Raw genomic sequence first — 17,371 nt, forward strand, 5'->3', positions numbered from 1 at the left:
TTCCATCTCCAGTTTGGTCCTGGCATCATCCAACTGTCTGATAAAGAGACCTGTAGGCAAAGTTGTGGTCATGAAACCTAAGATGAGCAGATCTTCTATCTGTATAATGAGCTAATTAAAAATTAACTTAGACATAGTCTGTATAAAAGTGCTGAAGCATATGATGTGGGGTATAATCCTATGCTGGATTTGACAATCCACAACTGCTACTGCATATTTGGAGTCTTTGAACAGAATTACACTCTCCTTCTGCCAGACTTCAGTGAGAATTTACCTCACTGAGCACTTGAGGATCTGGCTCCAGATTGCAGACTGAATAGTTGATTGGACCATGTGATGGTTTGCAGAAATAAGAGCTCACATCCAGAGGTCGTATTGCTGTGTTTGCACAACCATGCTGTTTCTCAGACTGAGCAGTATTCTGCAAAATGAGTGTGGATAAGTCTGCTGTCTTTCTCAGCATTCCTAGTTCCAGACCATTCATGCTGAGCCAGCCAGGGTGTCTCAGTACTTACAGTGTTGATATATTCATAAATAGGCTGAAAATATCTGTATCAGCAATAAGCACAAAAGGTATTTTGCCTGCAAGGCACAGAGGCCTCTGGGAAGCACATGGAAAGCTGAAGGCAAGCTCTGATTGCATTCCTCTGCCAAAGAGTCTCAATTGCAGTACATACATAAATGAATTGTCTGGAGAAGAAAAAGAAGAAATCATCGTGGTAGGAGTGCACCAAAGAAGTCGTGCAAGTGAAACAAAGAGCTCCTAAGATTATCAGTCTTTTTGGACAATCACCTACTGCAAGCCATACCCCAACTCAGGTGATAATTTCTCTACTGCAGATACACAGGGACAAGTGAATTCTTCAATATCTGATCCTAATAGACAGGCCAAAGCTATGATATAATATTATGGCACTGCTTGAAGAATTAACTAGAGGTGTTCCACTGCTTTTATGTTTCTTAACAAGATACTGAAATAGTCTACATTAGGCATATGCTGTAATGGACTTGTTAAAATAAAATAGTGTTTTGGTTCAAGTGAGAACAACTGGATAGTTGCCTTGGCTTGGAGACTGAAAGCTGTATAAATATGAGAATAGATATTTGAAGCAAGATAGAATATACTTGCTCAATGTAATAATTAATTTTTGAATCTAAAAACAAACACTATAACTGATGTTTCATTAAACACAGGTAAGTCAGCAATTTGTTTACTGTATTAGTAAATGAAACACTTCTTGCTCAATAAGCAGGTTAATTAATCATGTAGAAATATATCCTACAGACACTAATTAGGTAAGAATTACATATGGCCACACTTACTTTCTTGGTGTTACTAACTACAGAATCAGTATGACTCTTGACAGGAGTAGCCTCAAACACTCTGAGCAGAACAGTAATCATGTTAAACAACCACCTACATCTTTCATACTCAGGAAGTTTTCTCAAACAGCTCAAACATGTTTGGCCTTTACTGACCATCGTGAGTCTGTCAGCATTCCCAAAGCAGGAAAGACACAAAGGCACCAGCACATTATGTATGTTCTAGTTGAGGAGCCCAGGGATGGTAACTCTTATTTCTTTTGGACAAAGAGAATCAAAACAACAGATACCATAGCCTGGCTGAGATGCACAATATTATTCTGAGGAGAAGCCTTCCATTACTGACTTAAAGACTCACTAATGTGGAATCAGCATGAAAGAAACCACTGTTTAATTCACTGATTCTAGCCAGCTACTGTGTATTGCTCCTTGGAATCTCATGGAAGTTCACAAAGCAGCTAGCTTTTCCCACAAAAGGGCATGACTGTTTCGTCAGCAGCACTGTCAGCAATCTACCTTTGTGCTACCTACAATGACTTTTTAAAAAAATTTTAGCTTGAGTTATATGTTTTTTCTTTTTCAAGTCCTCTTACATATATAGAGGGAAGATGAAAATACAAATCATTAGCTACAGCCCTCTGTTCCAATGCTGCCTTTCATGAGGCTACAGTTTATCTGCACAAGATGCTGTTAAAGACTTCATTATGAAACGAAGAACAAACAACCTAAAGAGCTACATAACACTGCAAACCTTAGCAGCTTTTGCTCTATGCACATAGTGAATCTCCTCAACCTTGCTTGCTCTGGCATAAAACAGAATGACATGCAGATGATTAATTAGAAAAATGACCGCTATAAGAAATATACAGAGCAGAATATATATAAGAAGAAACTGAATAAAATATTCCTCCTCACCCCTTCCCCACATACGTATGCCAAAGGTTTGGTGATTCCTGACAATGATAATAACACTTACCAGACAAGATCTGTTTGATGCCTTTCCTGATGAGGCTGGCCAAATTCATAATGATTCTCTGTTACAAAAGGGAAGAGAAACAATATGCTTAGTGGGAGCACAGAAATATAAGTTCAAAAAGAAAAAAATCATCTTGGTCAGAAGAAGGAAGCGACTCCATCATGTCCTCCCCCTTCTTGTACTTCACACAAAAGACCCTTACTGTCTTGATTTTTCCTTATCACATGTATCCTTCCTGACCATTTTATACACAGAATTTTTACTTCAAATGCTTTTAAGACCTGAGCAAATTTTCACACAACATCAAGTAATTTTCTGGGAGCTCTTTGGGTTAGCCCTGCAGTCCACCTGTTGAACCTAGAGGCTTAGAGCAAGGAGGAAACATGAGCTGTGGCTCACATAGGCTTGCTTTCCACAGAGAACGAGCAGAACAACGTTCCTGAGACACTTCAACCTACTCATGTCCTTGAATTGTTTTGAAGATCCCTAATTCAACAGCAACAAATGGAATTTTCCCTATATTCTTCTTTTTCAGCTTTATTTGAAAGGGAAGAGTAAAACTACCTCATGAGTGATGGCATTTAGAGATTTTTAAAACATTTAGTATTTTCTGGCGAGATGGGTTGGGTTTTTTTTTTTGCATTAATTAGGTAGCAGCTGAATCGTGTATAGCATCCATGCAACAAAGGTGAGGGCTTTGAGGTAGAACTTGACTTAAGACTTTGATATTCATATCTTTCTCAGACTCTGCTGACGTTGCCTCTCAGCCACACCTATTTCCTAATGAAACCTGTTTAGAAATACTCCTTCAGCATACCTTTTCATAACATCCCTATGTATGCTGGATCAAAAGCACACAGTGCCAATGATAGACTCAGTTTCTGTTTGCAGCTGCATCAGTCAGGCTCACTGGGAACATAAAACAGCACCAGTGTTTGCACAGAAGACGTAACTGTTCAATTGGATGGGATTAAAAAAAAAAAAAAAAAGGTGCCTTTTTTAATGCTAATTGCTTGCATGCATTTCTATATACATAATTTCAACTGCTGAAGAAGCCACCTAACAAACTGGGGCCTAAACAGAAAGAATACAGATGTACAGTAAGGATATTCTTTGATGGTCAGCTTCATCTAGCTGAACTGTGAAAAGTTATTGGAATGGACAGATTCCTATCTTTTCCACCCTTCCTCCATCTCTCCTGCCTCTCCTCCTCATTTTGTGGCAACATGCATGGCTCCACACTTCAGCTGTGTGCCACATCCTCTCCCTGTGCAGCTGCTTGCACAGCTGGATGGTGCTGCTGCTGCTGAGATAGGGCAAGGACAGGGTACAGACACTTACCCTTTCAGCACCTTTCACTGGTGTAGAAAAGTAGTCACTGGCTGGTACAAAACTGTCCCTCAGGTATCACCCATTTTTGGCCATAAAAAGAAGCAAAAAGGCAGTTTGTTTCCATGTTATTTGCTGCACAACAACAAATTACATTACTGATAATTTGTAAGTATTTGAGGTATACCTACCTTAGTGATAAGGTTCTTGCTAGTACAAAAGGCAACAGATAAGTCAGACAAATGTTTTTTTTTCAAGAAATGAGACAGTAAGTGGGAAAATTAAATGAAATAAATTTGAAGAGCAGGTTTTGCAGACAGAGAACTGTAAGGCTTGAACATTCATTTTTCATTACTTTCTCATCTTCTCAGAGAATACTACTTCCAAAACAATATTTAATTTTGGTGTAATGCTAATTAGTATTACATGAAAAGCTGGCTTAGGAGATAGATCTAAACCAAATGCTGAAACGGGCAATACACTAGTGGCTTCAGCAGGATTTGGATTAAGTCTTTAACATTTGCTTGTTCCTGCTTTGCATCTCTCATTCTGCTAATTCCAGAGGGAAGACTGCAGACAAACACTAAGAAGTGTAAAAAGAAAAATCTATGGAACTGCAGAATTGAGAGTGTTAAACTAACTTTTTTTAGAAGCCGAAATACTTATTATTGAGGGAAAAGACTAATTAAAACCCTTTTTCAAGAAAGAATTAAATTATAGGAGGAAAAGGGACAGCTTCCTCTATAGCAGTTAGCACTATTCATTATAAGTGCCAAGATATCAGATGAGATAGATCACCACTCTGGTCCAGGATGGCGACTTCTATCTAACTCACTGCCCTACCCATCAGAGCTCCAGCAAGGAACTCTTGATCCTGCAGAAAAGAGGGAGGCAGGCACCAGTGCTGCTCTGCAATAGGATATACAGAGGCAGTTCCTACCACTGTAAGGAGCTGCATGGATATGTATTTCCAAGAAGGGTGAGGTGAGAGCTCTTGAACTGTAGTTACAGGAAGTTTAAGTTAGCAAGTTTGGAAATTTAGGAAAGACGTTGCAAATAACCCAAGGTTTACATGGCAGTTCCAGGACCTGTGTGAATCTGCACTCAGCTAAGGGATCTTGCCAATACAAAACAGATAAGCTCCTTCTTGTTTGCAATACTCCGAATCTTGGTATCTGAACTACCTGGATCTCCACCAGCTTTCTAGTGCTTCCTCCAGGCCAAGGAGATTGTGAAAGCAGTTCCTGCAAGGCACTCAGCCATCCTCAGCATGAAGAAAAATAAAATCCCATCTGATCACAAAAACCGATCCTCCATTTTCACACAGGAAAAGAAATTGTAAGAATAAGGAACTTCTTCCCCTTCTTTCCCACCCCCGCCCTCTGAGTGCTGATAGAAGTGAAGATGAGGCCTGGATGCACCCAGCAGATGCCTAGAGGCACTAGAGCTGCACCGAGCCCCTCCCGATGCCACACTGCAGTTCAAAGCTGTGAGGATGGAAGAACTCCCACCACGCTGCACTGCAGCTCCCAACCTGAAAGCTGTGCGCCCGGCAGCATTCTCTCTGCTCAGCATGTCTGCGTATCTTCTACCAGCACAGTCGCATACTGCTCGTGGTGCACACACACAAGTAGCAGCTCCGTGCCTCCTGCCCACAGTACCTCCAGGTGCAGGTGCCAGCTGAAGCTCTGTTTGCTGAGCTTTGCTGAATGCTTCTGCCCCGGCTCCCCCTTTCCACATGCTTACCCTGGTGGCTGCCTTTGTACACAACATCCACATTTGGGAAGAAGCTCATTTCTCAACAATACAGGGTCTCAGGTACCTGGACAATTAGTTTAGCCACTATATTAATAATAGGAAAAGATTGCTCAAATTGCCTGTCTGTTACAGAAGGTTAGGCAGGTCCCAAATTCTGCGTAGAGAGATAAATTTTATGTCAGGACTAACAGTGAGAGGGTTCAGACCAGGAGTTCTAGGCTTCTGCTAACACATCTTCAGGAGAACTATCACAGATCTTTAACCCTACTGCTTTCTAAACATGTAGCTCTGGTGTGCACTGAAGGGCTGAGAAGAAAAAGACAAGAACAGATTTTTTCATTCTTTCTTATGGCTCTTCCTGTTTTCATGACGGCGTATTCAGTGGATTGCCTTTCCACAAGCAAACAACTGGAAACAAGCTCACCCCAAATATATGTTCTCTCATGTTTCAAGCACTTGCTCTCTGTTCTTGCTGAATGTTTAGTTACAGCATGAAAAATGGATATGTGGGATGAAGACATTTCCCCTTTGACTAGCACACTTGCAAAAGGTATGTCAAGGATCTGAGGCAAGGGGTATGGGCAAGCTTTCAAGAAAGTTTTTCCCCCCTTCTCCTTTGCTTGCTTATTGGAAGAGCAATAAATATCAAGCAGACAGGCCCTTCTCACAGTTACAAAGCCTACCTGTAACTGAGCTGGATAATTAGCAGCCTTGAAGATGATATATGACTTTCATTACCCTTTGGGACTGGAGACTAAATGAGGACAGAGCTAATTGCCGTGCAAAGCAGTTTGGCATGAATGAGAAAAATGCAGGCGCTGTCTCCTGCCAAAAAAGGGCCCTATTGCTGCTCTGATCTCATGGCTGGTTTTTGCCGCAGGAGTTCACTTGGTGTCCATAAATCATGGTCTGCTTACAGCTGAAACTGCACTGAGTCATCAACATGCAATAAGCTGAGTGACAGATTCCAGCCTGACTACATTAGAACTTCAAACTTAGTCCTCCCCCCCAACACTGCCTGTACTTAACAGAAAATTAAACCCAGACTACACAGACATGAAGGCTGTGAGAAACACAAGGCTTATTTACTTGACAATAGTTTTTTAAGACTAATGTTTCCAAGAAATAGCATCATGTGTTCTGAAAGGGAGAGGGCCACAAGTACTGAATTTATAAAATGACCCGCTTGCTATAGCATTCGGTTTGTCCTTCCTCATATAATTGCTGATTAAAATATATTACCCTCCTGTAATGATTTAAAGTGGCACTTTGTCATTTGAGTTCTCATGGAGACAGATTTAGTCAGCTATCTGAGAAAATATTTTGCTCTTCTTTAAAAGTAGGCCAGGAGAATCTGAAACCTGAATGCAAATCTGTTTTCAAAGTGACCTGGGGCACATTATCGTCTGTACTGTGCCCTTAAGAAATGTGGGCTTCCGGGGAATCTAAACCATCAGTGCAAAAGACAGTCCTTGAAGATACTCTTTTCCTCTCTCATTCTGTTTCTCAGAAGATTTTTTGCTTTTCCCTAACGGTACCTTAGATCTATTCTTTTTTAATGGGAGAGATTGTGCTGAATTTGCAATATGGTACCCTGTCAGATCCCAATCAATTAGCCCACATCAGCTCAGTATAAGGCAGATACCAATTTAACTCACAGAGCTAAGCCTTCTGATTTTCTCTGAGGGCAGTCACATAATTCATTCTTTGTAGTGCCAAATTATATTTGACATTTAATTTAAAACTCAAGGTACCATAATGCAAAATCTCACTAAAAATAATGGTGATAAAGCAGAGGAACATTTCATTTGACAGTGAGGATTTTTTCAGCTTATTTATGCACCCAAACTTTCCCTGCTCCCCACCTCTCAGAGCCACTGAACTCACCGCTGCTGGCTGCCCAGGAACTTGCAGCTGGCGTTGGCCTCCACAGGTGCTCGCCTACTGGAAAGTGGCACTCAGAGGTGAAGCAAGAAGGCAGCCTGGTGCTCACCTCCTACAGTGCAAGCAACCCTCTCCATGAAATTATGTGAGCTCAAAGACAGCTCATGTATTATTGCTGCTATTGCTAGTAGAAAGCACTCTATCAGTAGAGTGGTAGAGTTAACTGCAGTGGTTGTGTTCCCCGGCTTGGACAAGGGGCAGTCAGCCTGAAAAGGCTGAGGATATTTTTACTTTCAAAGATCCAGTATGAGAAATTACCAATTTAATCGCATCATTCACATTCTCTGTCATGCAGCAGTTCCTCTCACAGCTACCTGGAACAATGGAAGTCTTTGGTTCATGAAGCACGTACTGGTTCTGATAATACAAATTTTGCATAGATATTAATAAAATAAACCGAGTTCTCCACCTTTCTCGAAATAACATGCAACATGCTGCAAAACCATCTAACCATGGTCTCAGTCAATGCTTTCAAAGAATGAAGAGTTAAACTCTTTCTAATATGAGCACTACTTCGCACAAAAAAAATACACAGCTGTGTCTGTCAAGGTGAGTTGTTGGCAAGGACAATTTCTGCCGGTAGTGTGCACAATGCTAAGAGGCTGGTCACTTGCTGGGCTCATCCAGACCATCTCCATGAGAAGAGAAAGTAATGGATAACAGTAGTCTCTGCTTTCTTGAAACAATACCACATAGCAACACACAAAATATGTTGGTAGCACAATCCTTCTGAAAGTGACTCAACTCCTGTCCTGCTGAAAAAGTTACTACTTTGCAATAAAAAGCAGCAAATGTTTAATGTTCTCATCCTTTATAAACAAGATTAGCTCTTGGGGAAAAAAATCATCACTGGTCCCAACACGCTTCTCAACTTAAGATGGATGAGTAGAATTCTGGGATGTTAGGTCTTCCCATGGATTTCAATCCCTTATTAAGATGAATACTGACCAGGGCTGAACTCTGGTATTTTGGGAGTCAGTCTGGAGGCCTCAGGTTAGGGATTCTTGCTTTATTTCACATTTGCATGTAGGTGCATGCATGTACTACTGGGAGTCAAGTTCAAAATCTTCCTCATTTGCCCCAGTGAACAGATCCATTTCTTTTAGCATGTGTTATACTATCCACAGTTATTTTACAGGATATGCAGGGTACTCTCTGGTGTACAAAATGTGAACAAAAAACAAAATGCTTTTGTATACCAGAGAGAGTATATTATCAACATTCCTGGAAATGAAAGAAGCTGTATTTGATGGCGCAGTGTGTCTATGTGGTAGGTTTAAATTAGTAAAACAACTGTGATAGCATTACACTGCTGTAGATTTTTCTACATTCCACAAAATTTCACTGTGAAATACAAAACACAAACCCCAAAACTTCTGCAAAAGCAATGCTTCAACGTTATATAAAACAGAGGGCTCCTTTCTTTGCTTTGTATCCTATAACTCGGATATTTGAGACTTCCTGAGCTGAGGCTGTATCAAGACCTTTGTTTTGAATTGTAAGGTTTCTGTTTTGCAGTTACAAGGACACGCTTACCCTTCAAAAGTCTTGATAATTGCTTTTAAAATCTAATTATATCTTGGCTTTTGTGGCATCCTGTGGCAATGAGTTCCACAGTTCACATTGCCTATTTGCATCAGTAAGTTTTTACTGTTGCACAGACAGAAGCTTTGAAAAATAATGAGTAGTTCGAAGCAACACTAATAGAGACACAGAAAGTAAATTTGCAGATGGCACAAAAAAAAAAAAAAAAAAAAAAGTTTAAATGGAAGTGAAGGGATATATGCATCAACTGAGATTTTAGACCCTCAAGTACCTAGGCCAGTTCAAAGTGCTGAGAACTTCAGCACTTCCACTAAAATAATATATAAATGTGGAAATAAGTACAACATTTAAATGTGTCTCCTTTTTGAAAGCCTTATCCTTAAACTCTTTTTATATATTTGGCTTATAATTATGCTTTATGAGGGTTGTATCAAATATTGGGAATTGACTCAGAGTTCTTACATTAAGTAAGGAAGCTGCTATTTAATTACACAGTGTGAAAACATCAGCAACAAACCCATTTTATAAATACAATCGTGGTGGGAAGCCATAAGGACTGGAATGCAGAGTGAGGATACAAATAGCATTTATACAGTCTAATTTCTACAGAAAATTTACTTCAATTTACAGTGATGTAAAGGAGCTCAGAAATTAGCTTGTTTACCCCTCATTTAAAATACTGCCAGACAAATGGATTATGGTTTTTGAATCCTTTATGATTTGGGATTCTAAAATTAATAGCAGAGACACATTTGTCACCATCCTTAATCACAGATATTTGTGCAAAGATTTCAGCAAGCTCTGTTGCTGCTCTAATTTAAATTTCCTTTAAATCCTGGGCAGCTCTGTTGTGGAATTTAAACTTCCACAGAATTCAAGCCTGTCTGACTGCAATTCAGGGTCATTATCATACCCACATTGAGAAACACCTTCCAGCACACCATAGAACAATTTGAATTTACTGGTCAGTGCCTGTCCATCCAGTCTGAAGAAATGGAACATCTTGCATTCCATCATCACTGATTAAAATATTTCTGGAATTCCAGGTTAGTTAGCACCATAATATTCCATGTCCTGTAGAAAGCACAACTTGCTTCTCAAATAGGACAGCAGAGGCTGCTGCTGCATCCACATGTAATAAAAAGAAATCTAGCCAAAAACAGTAACGTATGAGTTGACAGGTAAAAAAAAAAAACAACAAAAGTATTTATCTATCTACGTATCTCACTTTGTAATTTAGGAAATAAGTGTTTTACCCAAGATTGCCAAGACTAGGGAAAATAAGGACAAAAAGTGAATCCAGATTTCTTCAGACTCATTATGGAACCTGTATCACAAAATGATTTTGCTCAGTAAATAGCAACCACAACCTGGCCAGCAGGCTTTGGAGATCAGCAGGAAGAACTCCTGCTATTTTCACAGATTTTGATCAGTCTACTGGGTTTTTCAAAGGAAACCTGCAGCTAGGAAAAAGGTTGTCACTGAGGCACTACCACAGCAAACTAGATATTTTGGTTTTAGGGCGTCTCTAACTCAGTGGCCATGAATAATATAATATTCATGGAGTCCCATCTGGTGTTCAGTTCTGTGTATAAAAATACTTCACATTGTTGGTCCAATAATTTTGACTAAAACTGGTAAAGTGCAATACAGGCTCTTGAAAACAGTGGTGGAATAAAAAAATAACAAATTGAATAAAGGAGAAAAAATAAGCTTGCTTTAGTCTGAAGGGAATAAAATTGAAGCCTGTTAACCTTACACATAAGTTCCACACCATTGCTTTTTAAAATCAGTTGAAAATCATTTAAAATCAAATTGATTTTGGCTTTTACATTCAGATGCACTTCATCCTTTCACTTACTCGTCTATACAAGTAATGTCTTCAGCCAACCTGTGTTTAAAATGGGTTGAAAATCAGTTTGTATGTTCACATGCTTATTGGAATTTTCTCATTTCCATTTCACTCAGAGCCAATCACAATCAGATTAACTTGCTGGGGAATATGTCAAGAGACTGATTTCATGGGTGTTTTAGCAAAGAAATGGCTCCTAATGCAGTGAAACGTTTTTTGCTTATAGCACGTTGTCTATTGCCCATTTGTGTCAATAAGTGGGAAGATGGATAATCAGAACTGTTCTTATTTATTCTGAAAAGCTCTCTTCTCCATCATGTATAGACTCATAATCAATCATGAAAGAGCTGTAAAATCACAGGAAAATATTTCGTAGCTTACATCTGCTTCTTTCCATTACCAAGATCTGGAATATCTGCAGCCCTCGATATATGGAGTGGTAGGGTAAGCTCCTGTACAGGTCACTCCTCTGTTCACCTGCTGCCATCCAACTGCAGATCGTTTGGACTGGATATCTGCTATGTGAACTGACATTTAGTCATCCAGTCTGAAAGCAAGTGAGCTGGAATGAGGCAACATAATGCACTATCAGGGCTGTAATAGGTTGTAGAACACCTGCCATTGACTTGGATAGAAAGGATAAAACCCTCTGAATTGCCTTGTTTTCTACATTCTCTTCCCCATGCCCCTCAAATATCTACTTGTACTTTATTTGTCACTGGTGCTTTAAGGAGGGAGGAATGGCATAACAGGAGAACAAGAAAATGTGAAGCAGATGCCCAAGCTCTATTACTGACTCTGCTGGTGACTGGGTAAGCTGTTTATAGCATTGTATCATGTTCATTGATTTAGATGGCTCAGTTTTAGATTTCCAAACTGAGAAGATGTACATGAGTCAGTACTTCAGCACTTATTCTCTTCAAAAAAGAGTTAGAATGAGTCTGCAATAAGGTGGTAAACATCTCAAGCTGTGCATTAAACATTCACAATTAAATGGTATCAGGAAAATATTTACCATAAACTCACAGTGAGTCAATTTACTTGCTTGCAAATGAAGAATTAAAAATGCATCACAAGGAGAGATGCTGTGGGTTCAAATAACGTTTTAAAGGCAAATCGCAAATGAGAAGCTAAAAATCCACAAGCAAATATTACATTTCAGAGGTGATGGGTAGGAGGAATGAAATGGGAGGTTATATAATCTGATAATTTCAAGGATCTGAATGAGACTATTTAACTATTTATCAGTGAAAAGAAGTCCAAAAGGATCACTGCAAATGAGGAATGGAAAGACAACATAGAAACTGACTTGTGCAGGCTGACATTCTGCTTCAAAGAGTATTAGCACTAGAGAGTAGTTACAAAACTGTAAGTCTTAAAAAACAAGTCTGATTTAATAAATATTTACTAAATTGTATAAGAATTGCCTGGCATCAGGCTATAAATATTCAATTCCAATGTAAATATTAAAAGATGATGGCTTTTCAAATAATCAATTTAAGATTATAAGAATTTTTGGACTGAACATGAAAAATAGAAAAAAAAAAATCCCAGAAAGTCAAACAAAAGCCCTGACAGTTAGATTCCAAAAGAACAATCCACTCCAAGTTCCTTTCATGTGCCAACAACTATTATTTATATTGTTTATGCGCTTTCATCATGACAGCCCTAACACTGAGCAGAGCAGATAGAGTCTAACAGTTACCACATTAGAAAAAAGAGCTCTCAGAAGGTAAATAAAGTGAAGTGAGGCTGTATTTTTGGATCTGGGGAGATGTAAGACCATTCCAATACTGTTTATATTGATTATTTTATACTGTTTAATGAATTTCAGTACTCTCTCTGCACAATAAATATTGGCTCAATAAATAGAGTCTGCATTTAAAGGAACCATCCTATTAAAACTAGTTTAGTTTGTGCTTGAAGAATGAGAACAGTTCCATGCTTGTTTTTTGATTTTACTTGAAAGCTCCCCCCCTGTTAGTATGACATTTTTTTCTGAGACAAAGCTTAACCATAGCGTCTTTCCCCTTTAAAAGGTAATGACACCATCTAAGCAAAAATAACAGTAGGGGAAAAAAAGACCGCCATTGCAGCAAACTGTGGTATTAATGAAATTCTGTTTGTATTAAAATTTTCTTTCAACCCCAGTCTTCCTGTTCATGGGGATAGTGTCAACCTGTCAAGCATTTAATCAAGAGTAGTTCATTGATGCTTCCATTTTGTCAAAAAGCCTCACCTAGGTGACTTCAAGGGGAGACAGCAGGTCTGACTCTTCCTCAACATGTAAGATTGTATTTTTCAATCTTCACCCCCAACTTCTAATGTTTAGTGTATGTGTGTGAATAAAGACAATAGGTTTGTAGCTTTTATTATTATCATTACAGCAAATCTATGATTAGTGTTGATTTTGATTGAAGTTGTGGAGCTAGGAGAATAAAGAATAATTCCGTATATGAAAAAGTACTTTCTTAATTTTTAGGTTGGTGAAAAGAGGCTCATTAGAGAGCCAAAATCTATGCATTCAGAAAGCCTCTCACACAACAGCAACTTTAGCCAAAATTTCACAATATGCTATCATAATTCAGTCTAGAACATTCCTAGAAGTGATTTCACTCAGCAGTTGTATTTGAAGATACGCTGATACTAATTATGATATTAATTAATATCAAACTAAGGAATCCTCTCTATTGCATGCAGCTCAAATTCAGGTCCAGATACTGGCCTCCTACTGTGACTACTTTACTGTAATCAGCTAGAATGAAATGGGCAAAAAGTCATTTTAACCTAGTAACTGTACCCTCATGCTCTGTGAGGAGAATGCTGGATTTGGAAAAAAAAAAAGCAAAAACAAACCAAAAAACAAAAAGTATGTTGCAACTTTAGAATGCCTTCCTTTACAACATATTGCTTACTAAACCACTACCCGCAAACTTCTAAGAAAACTGATGTTGGGAACAATTCTCCCAGATCCCCAGAAATGGAAATGATTTTTTGGGGACTTTATGAAGGTAGTGACAACTAAGAGCAGCCTTAAGACAGCTCAGATTTCCGTCTCAATATTGGCCTGTTATGAGGTTAGCCCAGCGTGAAAGTCAGGACAATTTTCAAACCCTAAGCTACAGACAAGAAAATTCCCAAGGAAAGCTCTAGTCCTCTTAGCTTCTGAGTCTTGCAAGAATTTGAATTGCTATTATAGAGTTTTTACTTCTACAGTTTCTACCATAAGCAGGAACAAAGCACCTTTTCCTTTCACAGTAATGCCCAATATTTATCAATTAGATGTACAGTGAAATGAATTTTGAACTTAAAATACAGTGTTTCTTTCCTGTCCAGGGAGTGAAGTCAGGGAGAATTATGATATCCTGAAGATGTGGTTTAAGGAACTTCTTAGGTTTTAAATAAGTTTGCAAAAACTTATTAATGGACAATGTACCACATAATCCATCTAAATAATTTACTCTTAACTGTTCTGCAAAAAAAGAAAGATTCTCATCCAGTTTCTTGCTTTTTTTTTTTAAACATATCATTGTATAATTTGAAGATGACTATATGGGTCATTTATAAAGTCAAAAAACAAGACCAAAACTCTAGTAATGTGAAATGACCAACTAATTAAAACACTGGTTTAAATTATGTTCCTAGGTATTACTAGCTCTTTCCAAAAGGGGTTGGATAACTGTACTATTTATTCAGCCCCAAAGACCAATTCATTCTTGCAAACATATTGCACTTTTAAAATGTAGCAAGTTTTAAATCATCCAAGCTTATTGTTTTAACTTCCAGCATTTCATTATTCTACTTAATGGTTTGCACATTGTTTTACACAAGGAGAATAAAGTTTTATTGTGAGACGTCAACAAATAAAATCATGTCCCATTTACTTCCAAAGGAGATACTGAGTGATGGGACAGGAGACCTGAACTACATGGATATTTTACCTATAGACAGGGAAAGCTCAAGGCTGATCAGAATATGTTTAATCGGGAATATATGTGCTCAGCGTGTTAGCAACAGATACACATCTGAATCCACCCCTCAAGATTAGATTGGTGGAATTATAAAGAAAGTAGGTTGGCCCAGTCTTTCTCTCATTGGAGTCAACTGGAATGCTTAATGGCTTTAACTGAGCCTAAAGAAGTCCTTAATTTAGACCTTATGACATCTGCACTGGACCAGGGTTTGTGGCTGGGGATCACAGTATTATGAAACACATTCAGGAGGTAAAGTACTAAAAGCAACAGGGCCAGTAGGTCTCTCAAAATTTAGCAGAACTGAAGCTAGTGCCTGCAATAGCTGACAAAGCTTTCATCTTTGTCCAAGGAACCTCAGCTGGGAGAGCTTGGAGGTCAAGAGCCACACAAGAATATTTTATTTCATGATGTCTAGTACTGCAGGTGCCACTGACTAGTGAGGTGGAAACACCAGGGCCTACAATGACCTACAGTGAAAACATTCTGATGGATTGTCCCTGCAAAGTGCAGATATTTGCCTTTAGCATTAGGAACTCCACTAGGAATTTAAAAAAAAAATATTTCAAATTGTTCTTGTGGGTGTAACACGAAAAGTGCTTTTTCACAAGAAAAGTTCTACCTAATAGCTCCAACAAAGTATATCTAAGGTAACAGAGGCACTGTATCTGCAAAACTTTTTAAGAATGGGTACTTCCCAGGTGCCCTCAGTTGCTCCTGCTCTACTTGCCTTGACCTGTTGCATCATGTTATGTGATATCAAACTGCCATCGTGTTCCATTTTAGAAGTGATTACACTTCATTGGTGGGCAAAGTTGCTGCTTGCTGAGTGTTTGTGAGGTTTGATTAATTAGTGCTTATGAAGTGCTTTGAAATTCTTGCATGAATAATGTTACAGAAACACTGAATACTGCTGCTGTTATACAGGCAGGTACATGATTAAAGATTTGATGTTGCAAGGTGTGGTGGGGCCTTACCTTCTCTTTGGGAAAATATTCTAGTTTCCTCCACTTTCCCTCTGGCAAACTAGTTCAGTTTTCCAACCAAACCAAAACACTTCAATCTTTCTAATGTAGGGAAAAATAATAAAAAAAAGATTAGATGAAGGGTATTTCTCAGAACTTCTTACTTGTCTAGGATATTGCACCTCTAGGTGGTCTGATAAACTTCAAGGGCACCCTGGTGATTAAGTTCATTCTCAGACTCAGTCTTCTTCAAGTCTTTTTTTTTTTTTTTTTTTTTTTTTTTTGAATCAAATACAGTTCTTTTAATTACTTTCTCCTCTGGGTATTTTACATAGACACCTGATTGCCTGTTAAAGCATCTTCCTAAAGCATCTTTATCTGTGATATCCTCTCCTGGGCTGGAGAGACCCACCTGTCTCCCCCCAATCTCTCCTGCCCAGAGGGAGCTGTTACACATTGTATCCCTTTCCATCATCTCTGACTGTGAACCTGACAGCTCCCATCTGCTCTGGGAATTACAGCTCCCCACAAGCAATTCATTCTTGGCCAAAGCAGGAAGCTGCAGGGCTGGGCCCACAGCTGGCCTTAAAAAGCCCAAGCTGAAGATAATTATTACACAGACTTACCCATTTCAGTATTTCTCCAACTTGCTCACTGCTGCCGCTCTTGGCTGCAGCCATTACCAAGCTGTTGTGGCCCTTCAAGAGCAATGTTACAGAAGCAAAGGATAGGATTCCTCTGCCCACGCTTGATGCCCAGTGCCATTTGAGAGGCCCTAAGGTATCCAAGACATCTGCATGGAAATAGCAGGTATGACGCAGGACCTAAGGCAGACTGACACTCCACCAGGGTGGCAAACAGATGCCAGGCAGGCTTCGCTGTACTAGGAAAAAACAACTTTGGATACCAGTGCTGAAGCAAACAAGTTCTCCCCACACTGTTTAATTTCCCTGATTTCCTTTATTATTGAGGGCCTTTCAGAGGATCACTTGTGTTGATCTTCTGTGTTGATCACACACTTCACATTCTTCTTGTCTTGGCTGCATTAGTCTAACAGACTTTAATTGCCTGCTGCTACATTTGATTCCAGTCACTGCACGGTGCCTTAAGTTTCACTGTTCCTGCTTGTTCTACCCATCTCATGTCCTGCACTCAATGACTTCTTCTGTGCTGTTACCTCTCCTAATAACTTTAGGGTTATTATGGTATCTACAGTAGCCTCTGAGGCTCAGGCTGTCGGTGGTTGCTTCATTTCCTAATAGCTGTAAAAAAAAAAAAAAAAAAAAGATATCAATAATGTTTGCTCCAGACATCAGCAGACATGCTGTCCCTAGACTCCAAGACCTGTATCCAAGCACATGTCACTGTCTGAAGCACGGGAGTATTTAGCATTTATGAGGTTCAAAATAACCAAGCCAACTCCCCTTCTTGTCTAACACTATCACAGTTTTTTCAGCTGACTCTAATACCAATGCCATCTGTCTATGCTCTGTATTTTCAGGGACGTAAATCTTGGACTTGAGTTTTAAATTGCCCTAAAATATTCAAATTCCTAAACAAGGGGTATGAGGACCTTCTCACTTGCTCCCAGGGAGTAAAGCATGTTATAACTCAAAGCCTGTGCCTTCAGTTTTCTGATCACTGTTCTTGCCTGTGCATCTTCCAGAAACTGGATTAGTAATCTACTGTGGCCATAAACTTTCTTTCA

Source organism: Lagopus muta, chromosome 5 (genome assembly GCF_023343835.1).
Source record: "Lagopus muta isolate bLagMut1 chromosome 5, bLagMut1 primary, whole genome shotgun sequence".
Classification (NCBI taxonomy): Eukaryota; Metazoa; Chordata; class Aves; order Galliformes; family Phasianidae; genus Lagopus; species Lagopus muta.